Below are 18,760 nucleotides of genomic sequence, written 5' to 3'. Positions count from 1 at the left end.
TGATCAGGCTAAAGGCAGAAGAGCTAAAAATGTACAAGCGTTATCTTACTGAACAATAATATAAATGTTTCTTAGTGGTTCATAAGTGTAACTCTTCCGTCACTTAGATCAAGAGTTGAGAACTTACTTATCCTTACCTTGACTTCCTTGGATGTCACATGCAGGCGTATAGCCTAAGACAACAGAGAGCTGAGTATTTATAGCTACTCTTAAAAATGATCATCTCCTACCTCCTAAAAGTACTAAATTGGATGCAGTTACTGGCTTTCCCCAAAGCATGACACAGACTTTTTCATGCATCACCAGTTCTGTCAGTTTCAGTTCTTTTGTCCATGAAGATAGAGAATGACTTCTCTGGGCTGCATATCAGAGCCAAAAGCTTAATAAACGACCAAATGACATTCTTATTATGTTTTAAGTGCTTTCCTTACATTTGCTAATTCAATCATACTTAACAGGAGGAAAATGACTTCCTCAGTTGGAAGTTATAATTAATACTTATGCTGAAGCAAAACCTTAGACTGATACTTTTTAACACACACACACAAACAAACATCTTGAGGTTGATTATTTTTTCAGATTTTCACTATCACTAAAAGAAAATTCTCTTGAAAAATATCTCAACAATGAGGCTTTTTGTTCAACTGACACTGATAAGATATGACTGGTTAGAAAGAAACATTTGGCTGTGTTTTGTGTACATATTGGCAATCTGGAACCATGTAGCTAAATTACAGAAGGACCTCCATTTCAAAAGTGATGTTAACTCTTATAGTCCTAGTCCACGTTACTAACAGGAAAAATCAGAGACCCTTGCTATATTATTATTTTATTCATTAATTTGATACAGATTTATTGATATTTGTTTATTGAAATATTAAATCAGGTACAATACCAGGCATTGACCACACAACTCTGAATGAAGCAAAGTCCTGCCTTCAAAAGTGTATATTCTACAACAGGAAATATGTCAATATACAAGAGAAAAATCATATTCTAAATTAAGTGATGAAGTTCACAAAGGACTTTGATTCCAATCTGACCCCAGCTGGACTGGCCTAAGAATCTGCTTAGAACTCTTGCCTCCTGGCAGACAGGCACACTCAGGAGGACAGGGGCTGCTGGCATCTCCCTTCCCCATGAGCGCCTGATGACGGCTGCTGCCACCCCCATCTCAGCTGCAGCTGCTTCTTCAGAGTTGCCCTCAGACCATTTGCTGGGCCACTGCAATCCCCGGCTCCACTTCCAGCTGCTACCAATGGAGCAGGAGCCATGCTGCTGTAGCTCTTCACCATGGGCCACAAAGCTTTAGGAGTTCTAGCCCCTGCCCACCTAACCAACTTCACCTGCCCACAATCTCCCACCTGCACAGCCAGCTTCAGCACAGTTTCCTTGCTTTACTTTAAATTTCCTTAACTTACTCCCAAATCACAGTCTCTTTCTCTCAGATTCTTATATGGCTAGCTTTTTTTCATTAACCAAACCTCGGCTCAAATATCACCTCTTCACAGAGGGCTTCTTTGACCACATTATTAAAATGTGTGTCCCCTTTCATATCACATTTTCAATTTCCATTTTCCTTACTTGTCATTATCTGAAATTACTGTATGTCATTGTTAGTTGATTACTGTATGTCTTCCTGACTATAATGCAAGCACTGTAACAGAAAGGACTCTGTCTGTTGTGGTCACTATTGCATTCCCAGCACTTGGAGCAGAGTCTGCGACATGTAGGCCCTCAGTGTCTGTTTGTTGAATGAGTGAAATGAATGATACTGCACTCATTCTCATTCCAGTTGAGTGTGAATCATCTATTGTTCCAGAAGAACAAAGTTGAAAAGAATCATACACATCAAAGAGGAAAACTTCCACTGCTTCGTTCAAGTATGCACACAAGATGACCTTCCAAAGTTTGTCGACATTGCCAAATATTTTTTAATCTAAAATTTTAGGGTTTTTTGGTTTGTTTTGCTATGTCTTGTTTTTTTGAGACACAGTCTTGCTCTGTCACCAGGCTGGAGTTCTTCGGCACGATCTCGGCTCACTGCAAGCTCCGCCTCCCGGGTTCACGCCATTCTCCTGCCTCAGCCTCCTGAGTAGCTGGGACTCAGGTGCCTGCCACCACGCCCGACTAATTTTTGTATTTTTAGTAGAGATGGGGTTTCACCATGTTGGCCAGGATATTCTCAATCTCTTGAACTCGTGATCTGCCCGCCTTGGCCTCCCAAAGTGCTGGGATTACAGGCGTGAGACACTGTGCCCGGCGACCTTGAAATTTTAATTCATGTTATTACACCATATGAAAGTCTTCATTTTCCTAGGCAGAATAATGTATTTCTTCTTTGATATCCCATAGAACATTGTGTATATGTCTGCAGAGTAAAGCATAGGTGATAGTGACAATGAAGTGAGAAAAGAGTAATCTCTAACTCATTGCTTCCAGGGGAATGCATAACACATTAACTAGAAAGAGCCATTAAACTGTACAGTGGAACATCTGTTTTCAGGTTTATCACCAAAATGAAGTGACTGTTTCCATCAAAGGGAATCACAAATTCCATTACCTTTAACACAATGCACAGATCACTTAGCTCAAAGAAAAATTACTGCCACTAGCATATTAAGTTCAGAAGACAGAGTCACAGCATCATTTCTAGGGTTTAAAAATGAGTCTAGCTAGAGTTGACACACACACAAGCAAAAAAGAAAATAAAGTGAACATCATCAAAGTTTAAAACTTTTGTGTATCAAAAGACATTATGAAGAAAGTTAAAAGACATCCTACAAAATGGGAAAAAAATGTGTCTTAAATCTGCTAAGGGTGTAGTATCCAGAATTTATAAAGAATTCTTACAACTCAATAACAAATAGGAAAACAATCCAATTTTTAAATTGTGCAATAGACTCAGATAGACATTTCCCCACAGAAGATATACAAATGACCAATAAGCATATAAAAAGATATTCAACATCATTAGTCTTTAAGGATTGCAAATCAAAACCACAAATACTTCACACCCACTAGGTGTCTTTTTTTTTTTAATGGAAAATAAGTGTTGGTAAGGAGGTAGAGAAATTGGAACCCTCGTGTATTGCTGCTGGTAATGTAAACTGGCGCTGCCACTGTGGAAAACAAGTTGGCGGTTCCTCAAAATATTACGTAGAATTACCATATGACTCCCAATTATACTCCTAAGTATAAGCCCAAAAGAATTGAAACAAGGCCTCAAACTAGTACTTTTACACACATGTTCACAGCAGCACCAGTCACATTAAACTAAATGTGGAAACAGCCCCAATGTCCATTGGTGATGAATGAATCAACAAATACGATATATGCCACTCCGCTCCATCTAGACAACAGAGTGAGACCCTGGCTCAAAAAAAAAAGATGAAAAATTAGTCCATGATGCTTATCAAAGATATGCCTTAGACAAATGATATAAAGATAATAAGGTATATGTAAACATAAAAGAAAACTAATGACATTAATTTCAGACAAATTTTAATTCACAGCTAAAATTATTAAAGCAACAAGAGGTATATAAGAGTCAAATAACGTGTAACAATTATACACACAAGATATAATATATACTGAATAACATACTGTCACAATATTTAAGACTCTTGTCTTAGAAAAAGAGACAGAAAACCAAATTTTGTGGGAGACTTTAACATGCTTCTCTTGGCCTTTGTCAGATCAAAAAGGTAAACAGTGCTGACAGAATCTGGCTTTGTAATTTATGTCTGTATTGAATTGTATACTCTGCAAGCCTCATACAGGTTTGTAGCTAGGAGCATATAGCCTGCATAGCTACAAACCTGTGTAGCATGTTACTGTACTGAATACTGTAGGCAATTGTAACACGATCGATCTTAAGTATTTGTGTACATAAACATATTTAAACAGAAAAGTATACTAAAGATACAGCATTGTAATCTCATGGGACCACCATTGTATATGACATCCACAGTTAACGTAAACACTATTATACAGCACAGGATTATATTTTGTTTTCAAAAGTACACAGAACATTTATGAAAATTTAGGTAGCAAACAAAATTTTCAAATTTCAATTTCCGCAATGATTTAAATGGACAGTTGTGATGATTTGTTTCACATGTCCGTTTCGCTGGGTTAAGGGAAACCCAGGAAGCTAGCAAAACATTATTTCTGGGAGGGCCCGTGAGAGCGTTTCCAGAAGAGATTAGTATTTGCCTCAGTAGACTGAGTACAGATAATATGCCCTCATCAATGTAGGTGGGCATCATCCAATCCATTGAAGGTCAGAATAGAACAAAAAGGTGAAAGAAGGGTAAATTCTCTCTCCCTTCTTGAATTGTAACACCCATCATCTCCTGCCCTGGAACATGGAATCTCCCAGTTCTCGGATTTTCAGACTCTGAAACTTATACCTGGGCCCATCACCGACACCACCCTGCCCCACCACCATTCGCAGGCCTTCAGCTTCCACCTGAATTACACCAGGCAGCTTCCTGGTCCTTCGACCTGCAGAAGGCAGATGATGGGACTTCTTGGCCTCCGTAATCACAAGAGCCAATTCCTGTAATAGTTTGTGGAATAAATAGCACAGCAGAGGGGAAAAGTGAGGAACAGATATGAGCTGAGAGCAGACCATTAGTTTCTTGGTACTGTTGGACATTCCTGCTATGTATTTTTCATCCTTCTTCGTCCTTATGTTTCAGGTGTTCTAATTTATCACAGTCTACTTTATTGCTTATCATTTTGTTTTTTTTTTTAAGTTTGATAGTTTCCAGATAAATATTTGTATTTTTTTTAAAAAATTTAATGCAGTTATTTTAGATGTATTAAGTATTTTGTGACTTCTTTCGTCATCCTATATGTTTGCTCTGTTAATTCAGGAAAATACCTCCTTCTATCTCTTCATCCTTCTGAGATCGTTTTCTTTCTACCTGAAATATATGATTTTTCTTTTTGGTTTATTCTAGTTAGCAACAAACCCTTTTCATTTTTATTGGCCTAAAATGTCTTTTAAAAAAAAAAAAAAACTTCATTCTTAAAAGATAATTCAGGATTATCTTGAAAGATAATTCAGGATTATCTTGAAAGATAATTCAGGATTGATAGTTTATTTTATTGGAGTGTCTCTTTCTATCTTACAAGTCTCTTAACCTCCCATTTTTTCACATAGCTCTTCCAGGTTGCTACTTCTTTTTACAACTGCTTTAAATTTACTGTTTAACCAATCTATTTAGTCTCTAATTTCATTTATAGTCTGAAATTTCATCTCTATTTTTAAATCAAATCTTTCTAGTCAATTTTGGTAGTCTCATTTTTTTGGTCATGCTTTTAATATTATCTTTTAAAAAAGATATCTTAAACATTTTTCGATATTTTTATCAGATAATTCTAACAACTAGTGAATAAAGATCTGATTCTGTAGTTTTATGCTTAGTGTGACTCATCCAGGCAGCTTGGTTTTTAATATGTCTGGAGATGTTTCTTAGAATTTCAACTGTGGAAATTCCTTGACGGTACTTTTGAAATGAATCTCTTCAGAGGGATTTTGCTTTTGCTTCTTCTGGATGTGATGTAAGGCAGTATTCTCCAACCTTTTTCCATGAAGTTGGTGGCTGGTGGGTTTGGGAGACGCCGGGGTGGCTTCAGGATGAAACTGTTCCACCTCAGATCATCAGGCATTAGTTAGATTATCATAAAAAGCGTGCAACCTAGATGCCTCGCGTGCACAATAGGGTTCACGCTCCTATAAGAATCACGGTCCTATCCTATTACGCTCCTATCAGAAGGCCACTGCTGATCTGAGGGGAAGCGGAGCCCAGGCAGTAATGCTAGCTCCTCGCTGCTCACTTCCTGTTGCGCAGCCGGTTCCCCGCCTGGGCGTTGGAGACCCCTGCTGTAAGACCTGAAATTAAGATTCTGTATTACGTGCTGCCTTGACATCTGAAACTTGGAGGACCTCAGATGGGCAAACTCTAACACCCCCTTAACAATTCTACTCCTTTGGATAAGGTCCCCTAGCCAAAAAAACCATACTCACCATAGAGACCAAGCACAAGGCCCACTTACCGCTAAATGGCAGGCTTCAGTTTCCGGTCTTTCCGCGGAATGATTCAAACCAACCACAATCTCTCACGTGAACCAAGGGTCACCTCATCCTCTTAATACTACAAAGACTGCCTCCCACAAAGACTGCCTCCCACAGTCACTCTGTGTTCACTCTGCAAGGACAACCCCCATGTGACCCTGCATGGCACGAGGTCTTCCTCCCCCAGGCTGTGCGTGTGTGTGATTAATAAACTGCTACCTATCTCTTCTGTCCAGGGTGGAGTGTGGTGTATTCAGCCATCTTCACAACCCTAGGTTGGGAAACCCTCCCTGGGGACAGAGTGAAGAGCCAGCAAATAAAACACTGGGCTTTGAGGGCATTACCCAACCTATAACAGTTCAAGTAAATTTCTATCTTGGGATTTTGGAGACTCATTTACATGTAATATAAACACAGGTCTCAACTTCAGATAAGAGTAAGCAAAGTTTATACCTTCACCCGGGGAAAGAGTGTTTTTTCTTCCAGTGTTCTTCTTTACTCAAACTCAAACATAAGATAAATATAAACTCCACCATCTCTCTCTGGAGTGTTTTCTCTATCTACTACCTAGGGTGGGTGTTGCCCTGTAGCACTTCCACTCTTTCTATGAGGGTCTCTGATTTGACTTTTGGCCCTATCAGCACCATGGTTTATTTCCTACTCCCTATGCAGGACTTGTTAAACCCACTCAAGGCATCCCCCAGATAAAATACTAACTCCTGTGCTTACTTGCACCATAATTTCTGCTTTTCTTGCCCTTTTACACTTCTAAGGAATTCTTGTTCCTTGTCAGAAGCTCCATCATGCATTACAAATATTTCTGTTTATATATTTTATACAGCTGCCTTTTTCTCTATACCAGGAGGAGTTTTCTAAGCATTTCTCTTTCTCTCCCTCTCTCTTACACACACACAACCAGAATACAAAACTGAACTTGAACGTTTCTGCATGTGATTAAATGTTCTTCAAACATGTGATTATTATTGGTATCACAGCGTTTAATCATAGACCTTTAATCATGGAAATGCAACAATTCTATTTTCAGACATTGTTTCAAAATCGTAATATCTTTACAATTATAAATAGTGCTACAACTACAAGAAGATGTACAAAAATCTTTGTGTCACTGATTATTTCCTTAGAATAGATTCTTGGATGTGTTATTATCCTGACAAAGGGTATGAACTCTTTTGAGCTCTTGATATATTTTGCCAAATTGCTTTCTAGAAAGGTTGTAGCAATTTACAATTCAGTGCAGTGTGTGTTAGGTGAAAAGTGATGTATCATAGATGATTTAATGTGCATTTCCTGATTACTCATGAAGTTGAACATTAACTGAGTGTGTTTTATGTTTAACCAATTCCCTTGTAAGAATACAAGGTGATTTTAATCACCCAATTTGGAACTTTGTTCATTTCTTCACTCAAAATATTTGTGAATCGTACTCTAAACATAATACCGCATTAAACCGAAGGATTAGCTCACCACCTTGGTGTACGTCAATACGTATGGAATAACTGGCATACAAGGCAACAATTATGTACTGAGACAGAGAAATGTAGTGGAAAATGAAGACTTCTACTCAGCAAACACACTGCTGTACAAAAGAAGAGATCCTTATTTCACTGTTTTGAATAATCAAAATGACCCTTAATGTAATTTCATGCTTTCTCTCGAAAAGGAAAATACCATATTGAAATCTAACTTGCAGTGATTTTTAATTTGGCTATTTTACAGTTAATATTGTTCTTCCACCCCAGGGCTGTTTTGGAACCATTCAGCACTTACTATTGCTATGCCTACGTCTTGTTCAACACCAGTCTTGTTTCCATTGTTGTTGAGAGGGAATCAGCTAACTGGCACCTAAAGCAATTTTGAGATATTATTTAATGAATTATTACAATTTAATACAACTGATAAAATCGTCAGTTTTTCTTAGTTTTATTTATAACATTCATATGACGTGTTCTTAAAAAAGTCTTCCTGTGTGATGCTTCCCTTGGAACAGCCATTCATTTGTCTTCCTGTTGCACTGTCGTAACTATTTATGAGAATTTCTCATCCTAGCAAAGGCCGCTCATGGGAAAATGTGGCCATCTCAATGAAACTGGGTGATACCCTCACCAGGATGCCCCTTCAAACCCCAGATAAACAGCTTTAGGCCTCTTCATTCTCTTTATTTCCACAGACAGAGGGCCTTATGCTGCAGGCAAGGATAAAAACATATGCACACATCTCATTTGTCTGAGTAAACAGTATCAGAGGGCTAATAGGAAAGAATATATATATTTACGTTTTATGGTATATATTTATATTTTAATATTATGTAATATATGTAAATTTATAGACGCATTCGGTTGGTGTAAAAGTAATTGCAGTTTTTGACATTAAAAGTAATGGCAGAAACCACAATTACATTTGTACCACCCTAATAATATACATATATTTATATTACATATGATTTTATGTATAATGTAAACATATAATGTAAAAATATGTTTATATAATATAGAAGTATATACAAAATATGAAAATATAAGTGTATGTAATAATGTAAGACATCAGTATATATCAAAATGTAAGTGTATATATACATATATAGTATATACTATATATTATATAAGAATATAATACATAATATTTTATGTATGAACATTATATATGTACTATATATGTAGATATAAAATACAATATAAAATATAGGGATGTTGTGAGGGGGTGTGTATACACACATACATGCATACATATACTTCCATTTAAAAAATAGAAGCAGGTAACATTTAATGCAGAAAAAAAGCAGACTATATATTAAGAAACAGTTTTATTAAGGGAATAATTTAGTTCTGTAAAGATAATCTTTGCACTACTCTCCCAGTGCACTGGCTGTATGAAGGCTCCATTTACTTTGTAGGTTGCCAGAGTTAAGAAATGTCTTTCCTAATCTCAATCACTGCAGGCCTAATATGGTAGATGTGATGGTCTATTAGAGTACCCTACACCACGAAGTCTTAGATTTACTGAAAGAGTTGGAGGAAAAAGCCAAAAAGGAGGGAGAGAAGGAAGTAGGGAAGAAGACAGAGAAGGATGGAAGGTAGAATGGTCTATAGGATGGCAGCCCTTCTGGTCTCAGCTGGAGTTGCTTGTGTATCCATAGGCAACTTTGCTGAACTTGGCTGGTCTCTTCCATTATGCTAGCATATTCTTGCTCTCATAGTAGTGGCATGGGTCAAAAAAAGAGAATAGTTAGTTTAGTTAGCTTAGTTTTAAGCCTAGAACTCAAGAGGCCTAGGCTCTATGATAGTTTCCATCATTTTCTATTGTCAAAATCAAATGATAGTTTCCATCATTTTCTATTGTCAAAAGCAAATGCCAATATGAATCTAGACTTAAGAAATAGGAGAATGGACTCTACCTCTTGCTAGAAGAAACTGCAAAGTTGTATTGCAAGGAACATAAATAAAAAGGAGGTGAAGAATTGGAGCTATTTTTGAAATCCATCTACCTAATGTAATTATTTAAAATAAAGTTGTGTACATTACTCTCCCTAATTTTTCTTAGGTTTATTCACATTTATACATCTAACTTTTATAAAAACAAATGAAGTTATAGATATTTACCTCTGGGTTCTTGTGTAAATAACTTGATATGATCAGTATCTTTCCAGTCAGTACATATAGCTAGATTATTCTTTTTGATGGCTGCATAGGGTTTAATAAATAATGATGCTGTAATTTGTTGAACCATTTTACCTATGGATGAAAATATAGTTGAGATTTTTTTTCTATTGCAAGCATATCATTACAAGCACATGTTTGTATACTCATGGTTTTAATTGTAAGGCTTTGTTTCCTAGAAGAGTAATTTCTAGTTGGAAGGGTGTGTACATATTTCATTTTAATGGATGATATTACTTTATAGAAAGGAACTAGTATTGGTGATATATTGTCATAGTAATTAATGTTAGCTGCTGGAACAGATAACTGTAAAACACAGTGACTTAACACAAAGTCAGATACAAATCAGATTGTCTTGGATCTACCCCATGTGGTGACTCAGGAACCCCAGCTTTTTCTACCATATGCCTCTGCCACCTCAGAGAACGGGCTCAGAGTTCCCTCACTAGGTCCTCTTATTCAATAAAGTGTCAAGAAGAAAGGGAGCAAACAAACTAAGGAAGATAACAAGAGATGTTTTAAGGCCAAGACTTGAAGTGGCATATTTTCTTCCACCTATGTTACTTTGGTCAAAATTCAGTCAAATCATCCAATCTGACTAACTACATGGAAGGCTGGGAAATACAGCTTTCTTGTTTGCCCAAGAGTAGGAGCAGTATTGGCTAGCATCTGGGCAGTGCGTGTCTCTGATGATGACGTTTTCTGTACACAATATTTCTATTATCATTATTATTGTTATTATTATTTGAAAATCCTGAAAAGCTCAAAAAGGAACAAGGAGCAAATAATAATCCCAGAACAGCCTCCTGGTATTTAACACAGGTGTGTTCTTACACTGATTATGCAGAAAGAGAAGGAAATAAACCTACCCCATAAGCATTTCAGCCCCGGGCCCTGCGCCTCATCTATATTGTGAATAGGGAAATATGGAAGGCCATTGTTGCAGACCTTTTAAAATTGGAAAAGGAATCAAATATTCTCTATCCATTCCATCCCAGACCTAGAGGTAAACATTGCTAACAATTTGGAGTTTATCCTACTTGGTTTGTTTCTGTAACACACACCTACCTGTTTATTAAGTATGTGTTTATGTATATTCCTATATGTTATGAGCTGAATTGTGTCGTCCCAAACTTTATATGTTGAAGTTCTACCCCCCACTACTTCAAAATATAACCATATCTGGAAACAAGGTCTTTAAAGGGATATAGAAATTAAAATGAGTTTGTTGGTGTGGGCCCTAATCCAATAAAACTGGTGTCTTTCTAAAAACAGGTTAGGACACAGGCATAGAGGGAAGGCCATGTGAAGACACAGAGAGAAGAAAGTCACCTACCAGCCAAGGAGAGAGGCCTCAGAGGAAAGCAGCCCTGCAGACACCTTGATATCAGACCTTCGGTCTCCAGAGCTGTGAGAAAATACATTTCTGTTGTTAAAGTCACTAAGTCAATGGTACTTTGTTATGGCAGCCCTAGCAGACTAATACACTACACATAATTACACACAAAATACGTGATTTCAAACTCTTTCACACCCTTTCCCAACTACCCATTGTACATAAATGTTTCTTCTCCCTCATTTCTTTTCTTTTCTAGAAGTAAATCTTTTTTAAGTTTTTGCCTATATGTTTAAAATATTGGGGGGGCAGTGATTTCACTTACACTTTCTCAATTTCTAGTGAGTATTAGAATTTTTCCACATGCTACTGACTATTCACTTATTTGCATTTCACCTTTGGTAAAATAGCTGTCATTTATCCATTTTTTAAATAAGTTTTTTAATTTAAAGAAATTGTTTATATATTATGAATCACAATACACTGTTATACAAGTTGCAAAGGTTTTCTCCCAATCTGTCATTTGTATTTTGACTTGACTTGGTTTATGAAATGGTTTGATTTATAGATGTTTCACATTTTTCTATTTCATAATGAGCTTCTACTTTTTAGATGCTATGCTGTATGCTGCAAGTCATACTGTGATCCAAAAGTCAAAATGCTTGTTCTCTGAGGCCAGTGGTGGTGGCTCATGCCTGCAATCCTAACACTTCAGGGGGTTGAGGCAGGAAGATCCTTGAGCCCAGAAGTTCAAGACCAGCCTGGGCAACATAGTGAGACCCCGTCTCTATAAGACATAAAAAAATTGACCAGGCATGGTGGTGCACATCTGTAGTTCCAGCTAGTTGAGAGGCTGAGGTGGGAAGATCACTTAAGCTCAGGAGTTCAAGTCTGTAGTGAGCTGTGATTGAGGTAAGGCACTGTACTTCATCCTGGGTAACAGAGTGAGACCTTTTTTCAAAAAAACAAAAGAAAAATAAAAGAATCCCTGTTCTCAAGAGTATACACTTTTGGTTGGTTGAGAAGGATGCATATGGAAAACATCATACAAGAAGAACAAACACTACATCTGGGTCAAGGAGGTGAAGAAAGGCTTCACAAAAAAGGAGAGGTTATGGAGCATCTTGAAACGAAGTTGGCCAAAAAAATATCTGGTATTCTAGACATGTTTATTAGACCTCCCAGCCCCACAGGATCTTAAATGGCAGCCTCAGAAGTATTCTTTTTTTATTTGACTGGTGATGTTTATGGATAGTATGGTGAGGGGATGGGCTGCAAAAGTATTAGACAAAGAGGAAAGGGAAAGTTGATCTACCCTCAGGCTTTCAAGAAAAGCTCAGAGCAGAGCAGCCTCAGCACGGTGGCAGGAGCACAACTCTGGCCTCTTGGTCGCACTTTCTCCCAAACGCAAACACCCTAACCCAGGACCTGCACAGGTAGATGATGAACCTTGGCCCTCACCAGTCCTGCTAGACTTCCTTGGTCCTTGCCACATCACTCAGACAGACTCAGCATATTACATGCACATGCGACCATGTGCTCTGAAGTCACCTTGAGTCACTTCAGCCACGCCTGTGAAAAAGTAGCTTTGCATAGTGGAGAAGCAGGTACCTGCAGAAGCAGCCAGGGCTAGAATTACTGCCAGCGCTTACCTGCTGTGGGACTAAACCACTTCTGTGCTCAAAGTTCTCCAAGGAACTGGGATTAATAATAGAGTCCACCTCATGGAATAATGGGATAACACATTTTTTGTTGTTGTTTTTGAGATGGAGTCTCGCTCTATTGCCCAGCCTGGAGTGAAATTGGATGATCTAGGCTCACTGCAACCTCTGCCTCCCAAGTTCAAGCGATTCTCCTGTCTCAGCCTCCTTGAGTAGCTGGGATTACAGGTGTGAGCCACTGTGTCTGGCCGGGTTAATACATTTAAGGAGCTTAAACCAGTGCCTACTATTAGTGCTCAATAAATATTAGAATCATTCACCTTTGTAGGTCTCCCTACCATAAGGTATGCATTGCACTCTATTTTTTTTTATGCTTTAAGTTCTAGGGTACATGTGCACAACATGCAGGTTTGTTATATATGTATACATGTGCCATGTTGGTGTGCTGCACCCATAGCAGCCCATGAAGCATCACAAAGCAACGGTCAACCTGGTTGGTATTTTTCAATTTCTGTACAAGTCTTTGTGTCTGATCACTTGGCAATGAGTATTATTCAATCTCATCTGTAGTCTCTGGATCTTGCCAGAACTTCAAAATCTCAAAATATTTTAGAAAAGAAACTATACACTGGTTTCCCACTTACTTAAGGTATTCTTAACAGAGAGATGTGGAGCTGGAAGGGGATTCTTGATCAAGATGATGGTGGAGATTAGCACGTTGACTGGAAACACCAAATGGTAAAAACAGTAAACTCATCTGCACATAAGGAAAAATCACAGATAGTTCAGGAAAATTTTGATCTTGCTATTAAAGGACAATGTAAAGGAGACTTTCTACTTTCTTTGCCCCAGAAAAACCCCAGACACTACTTAAAAATAGGTTCAAATATATCCCAAAATGCAAATGGAAAATACTGTGCTACATCATTGGTTCACTCAGTTCTTTCTCATATTCTATAAATGAATAAACATAATGCTTCCAATTAGAACAAGTGGTTACTTTACGTGGGGACCAATGAAGTCAATGTTATTTTCACACTCTCTTAATGAATTTCAAATCCCAACACTGAAGAATGTTTTGCTATGCCCTTACTTCCTCCTCCTTGTTGAAGCCCAAAGGCCCAGAATAAGGATCTGATCACCAAACCAAACTTATTTCAAATCCTACATCTTTGGCTTTTAATACAGTACATCCTTGCCACCTTTGAGCCGCTTGTGGATCTTCCTATCATAAGTTATGCATTGCACTCTTAATAGCATCCTTGTCTTATAGATTAGGACATCGAGGATCAGAAAGGCCGATTCACTCCCCAAAAGCACAATTTGTATTTATGCCCAGGTTGGGTAGATTTCAGAGGTATTGTCTAGGTCTTCAAATTGGGGACACTCACTCTAATAGCAAATAGTAAGTGTGATTATGTCTACATGTTTATAAGTTTGTATCTATACATTCTGAAAGATTTAAACTAGAAAATAGATGATAAGATCATCATTAATTCATGAAAGGAATGCTCTTATATATGTTCCTACTCCTTGAAACTGATGTCATAATAAAAACTTTTTTTTTTCTCATACACTCTCAGGGAGAAAATGTTAGGTCTCTTCAGGACAATTTTTATGTTTTTGCAATTAGAGTGAAGCTCCATAGCTGCACCAACAAGTTTGCAACACATATTCTAACTGCTGTCAAGGCAACCAAGTCCAAGAGTTTAAAGCATAGTAAACTGTCTGTATTCAAATCCTGGCTCTACTGCTTATTGTGATTATGTATGTCTTTGTTATAATTATTTTATTAACATGTAGTGAGAAAAAAGCTGTTTGAATTTGTTTTAACTCAACTCAACAAAACAAATAATTATTGATTACTTGATATTTTCAAGTTGTTCTGGGCGTTGTGGGAGCCTCAGAGATGAACTGGACATAGTAATACTTCCCCTAAAACTTTTTGTCTAGTTGAAAAAGGAGGCCAGGTGCAGTGACTCATGCCTGTAATTGCAGCACTTTGGCAGGCCAAGGTGGGATCCCTTGAACCCAGAAGTTCGAGACCAGCCTCGGCAACATATGGAGAACCCCCATCTCTACAAAATTTAAAAAATTTTTAAAAAATAGCTAGGCATGGTGTTGCACACCTGTGGTCTCAGCTTCTTGAAAGGCCGAGGTGGGAGGATGGCTTGGACCCAAAAGGTTAAAGTGCAGTGAGCCGTGACCTAGCCACTGTACTCTAGCCTGGGTGACAGAGTGAGATCCTGCCTCTAAAAATAAAAGAAAGAAAGGGAAAAATATATATAATATATATAATAAATACATTATATATGAATATATAATTTATATATAATTTATATATTATATAGTATTTATATATTATAATTTATATTATATATAATTTATATATTTATATATATAAATATATACATATATAATGTATTTATTATATATATAATATGTATATTATATATATATATAACTGTAGGACAGGGTGAAATATAAGAGGTCCCATCAAAGGATCACCAACAAGCACTCCAGTGAATAAGAAAGGTGATAGCTCCGGTTGGAGCCGGAGAGATTTCAGAAAGGCAATGGCAGTTAAGATGGGAAGAGAGGCTAGAGGATGACAGGAGGAAGTAGCAGGTAGGCAGGGCACTGCCCTTGAACAAACACATAGAAGCCATACAAATTCAGGGAGTGTTAACATAATATGAAGTGATCTGCTTTAGTAGAAACACAAACTTGAGAGAAGTAAGCCTAGAGATCTAAGTTGGGATCTGGAACAGTGGGTGTGGAGTCCTTACCTAACTCTGAAGGCAGTAAAAATGGGCAACATTCACTGATAAGTTCCAAGTGCCTCTGAAGCTTCTAGAAAGAGATTAAATTCTAGTTTAAACTCTAGATGCAAAATATTAAATCAATAGGAAGCAACCTTATGAGTTTTCATATGTGAAAATAGCAGATTAAACTTTGAATGCAAGTTTATAAATTAATTTACAATTTTTAAGAATGTGTTGAAACTTTATCACATTTTATCAAGTGGCAGCCTTTCTGAAAGACCTTTTTGCTGGGATTGAAATAATTAAATTTGAGATTTGGTGTACCTTTTCAATCATTTTATTAAAAACTCATTCTGGCTTTCTCTGAGGGAGAGATAAACCACTGCTAAGGAAGTGGCTAAATCTTTTTAAAGTATTGTATTCACCATAAAATATATGACACTATTCCCAAATAACACCTAATAGAAGCTGGTCACATCAAAATCAGAGAATAGTTGCCTTTTCAAAACTAGTTTTTGTACTCACTTCTATTCCAGATGTTAGGAGTATAATGACGATTTAGATAATCTAGAATGGAAGAAGAGCTGATAAGCAAATCTTTACAACACCATGATGAAGGAATACACAGTATGTATTGGGGAAGGGGAGTTCGCAAGGCTTTGCCAAAGTTGTATTTGATTGGGTCTTGAAGGTGATAAAAGTCATTATGGGAATATAGGGTATTGAGGACTTCTTTCCTACACAGAGGAGGCAATAAGAGCAGATGCTTGGAAAGAAGCCAAATACATGTGGCTATTTGGAGGACAACAAATGGTTTGGAGTGCTTGAGTATCAGAAAGCTGTTGGAGGTGTTTAAGCAGGGCAACAGTGTGCTCAAATTGTCTTTTAGTTAGACAGTCATAGTGGGTGTGTAGATTCTAAATTATATTCAAGGAGACCCAATGGGAGACTCCAGCAATAGTCCACCTGAGAGTTGAGAAATGGGAACCATGGTTAATTATCATGGCAGGGTATTGAGTATTACTATTAAACGAGATATATATTCCAGGAGGAAATGCTTAATACATGTATTAGATTTATCAGAATTGTATGTGTCAGGGAATAAATAAGAAATTGCCTAACGGGTACAATGTACATTATTAAGGTTGTGGATACTCTAAACTCCTTGACCAGCATGCAATCTATGCATGTAACACAATTGCACTTGTACCTCATAAATTTATAGAAAAAAACTCATGAATTTATAGAAAAAAATGCATGTGTTTATGCTAAGTTTGAGTGTCTCCAGAGATACAGCCAGATATACCCAGTAGACAGTTGGAAATATGTACCTGGGAATCAGAAAATAGGAAAGTGACATAAAGTTGGGAGGGATTGGAAAATGAGTTGGAGTTGGAGTTATGGAAGCAAATGGTCATACAGGAGAGGGTATAGAAAAGGGTTTGTGGACTTGGAGTCTAACACTGTCTGGCATAAAGTGAACACTCAAGTGGTGTTTGTTGAAAGAATGGCTAACTGAGTGAGGGAACAGATGAATGTCTGCCATTCCCTCCTGGAAGGTATCCTATGACTCCCTTCTCCCTGGAGTTCTGTTATTTCTGTTTTTTTTTGGTCATGCTGCTTTTTCTACCTGTTTGTTCTCTTCGTATAGATGCGCTCCACCAAGACAAATAAAGCAGGACCCCTTAGCTCAAAGGCTTCACAATGTAATAGGGAACCAATTTATAAAGCTCCAAGAAAGTCAAGTAAGGTGAGGAATAAAGAGTGCTCAGTGAAACTGACAGTTAGAAATTCAATGGAAATCTTAGAACAGTTTCAATAGAAAGTAGTTCAGGAGCAGAAAACCAAACTGCAAACTGCTGTGGGTTGAAGAAAAAATGGGTCTGGTGAAGAAGAATAGATAGGGAATGAATTCCAAGAAGTTTAGCAGCAATAAGATGGAAGTATATAGAGCTTTATCTGGAAGGGGAGGCAGTATTAAAAATTGTTTTAGTTGAGAAAGGACAGGGTGGGGGTTAGGGATATGGAAAAGGTGAGTGCTCTTCAGTCCAAGAACCCAGGAAAGCATAAACAACACTGTCTTTTCCCTCAATGAACTAACTGTTTATTATAGAATATGCATCCGCAAATTGATCAGAAAGGGAAAGTCTGATAGATGCTAAGAGCAGCGTAGAACATGAAGAGTTGGAGGGTCTGGGAAGCCTTCCTGAACAAAACGAGGATCTAATGTCCAAGTTTATCCATTCTCCAAGAGAAATAAGAGCTCTTCAAGCCAAGACCAGGGAAAAGGGCACACCAGGTAAAGGAAATAACAGAAATAACAGAAACCAGGCAGAGAAATATTGCAAACATGAGCATTACAAGACATTTGTCAGATGTTTTCTCCAAGTCTGTAGAATGAATTTTCATTTAATTAACAGTGTCTTCTGAAAAGCAAGTTCTTAATTTTTCTACAATCCAATTTAATAAATTACATTTTGTGTCCTAAGGAATCTTTGTCTAACCCAGGTCTTGTATTTTCTTCTATGAGTTTTATGATTTTTGCATAAATGCAGATCTGTGCTCTGCTAATTTTTGTATGTGGTATGAAGGAAGGGTTTACCTTGCAGATGGATATCCAATAGTTCTAGCAGAATATGTTGAAAAACTATCATTTTCCCATTGAATTATCTAAGTATCTTTATTGAAAATCAATTGACCACATATATTTGGGTTTATTTCCGGACTTCTGTTTGATTGGTCTATCAATCCTTACATCAATAGCATGTTTTTCTTTATTGTAGCTTTAGAGTAAGTCTTAAAACCAAATGGTATAATTCTTCCAACTTTATTCTTTTCCAAAGTGTTTTGGACCTTTGCATTTTCATAAAAACTTTTAAAATAAACTTTTTTTTTTCAACAAGAAAGCCTAAGATCTTTATTGAGACTTCATTGACTCAATAGATCTTTGTGGGCAAAATGACATCTTAATTATATTGAGGCTCCCATACAATGAACACAGCATGTCTCTGTTTATCTTGGTCTTCTTCAGTTTCTTTCAGCATTGTTTTGTAATTTTTAGTGCACAAGCCTTTCATACATTTTGTGGAATTTATTCCTGTTTCATATTGTTGATGCTACTATAAATGATGTATTTTTCAATATCTAATTGTTTGTCATAGTATATAGAAATGTAATTATTTTTGTATACTGACCTTACATTCTATAGTCTCTCTTAACTAATTTATTAGCCCTAG

The 18,760-nt window shown here is 37.1% G+C and overlaps 1 non-coding gene across 1 annotated transcript; it reads left to right on the top strand.

Moving 5' to 3' along the window:
• The first annotated feature begins 10,562 nt into the window (after nucleotides 1-10,562).
• Nucleotides 10,563-10,692, top strand: LOC117079699. The gene has a single exon (XR_004435554.1). It is a non-coding gene; the product is annotated as a small nucleolar RNA SNORA51 (small nucleolar RNA).
• The last annotated feature ends 8,068 nt before the right edge of the window (nucleotides 10,693-18,760 follow it).

The sequence above is a fragment of the Trachypithecus francoisi genome, unplaced genomic scaffold (assembly GCF_009764315.1).
Source record: "Trachypithecus francoisi isolate TF-2019V2 unplaced genomic scaffold, Tfra_2.0 Lachesis_group7, whole genome shotgun sequence".
Taxonomy (NCBI): domain Eukaryota; kingdom Metazoa; phylum Chordata; class Mammalia; order Primates; family Cercopithecidae; genus Trachypithecus; species Trachypithecus francoisi.
Note: the sequence above shows the minus strand (reverse complement) of the source record. Positions and strands in the feature narration are given on the sequence as shown.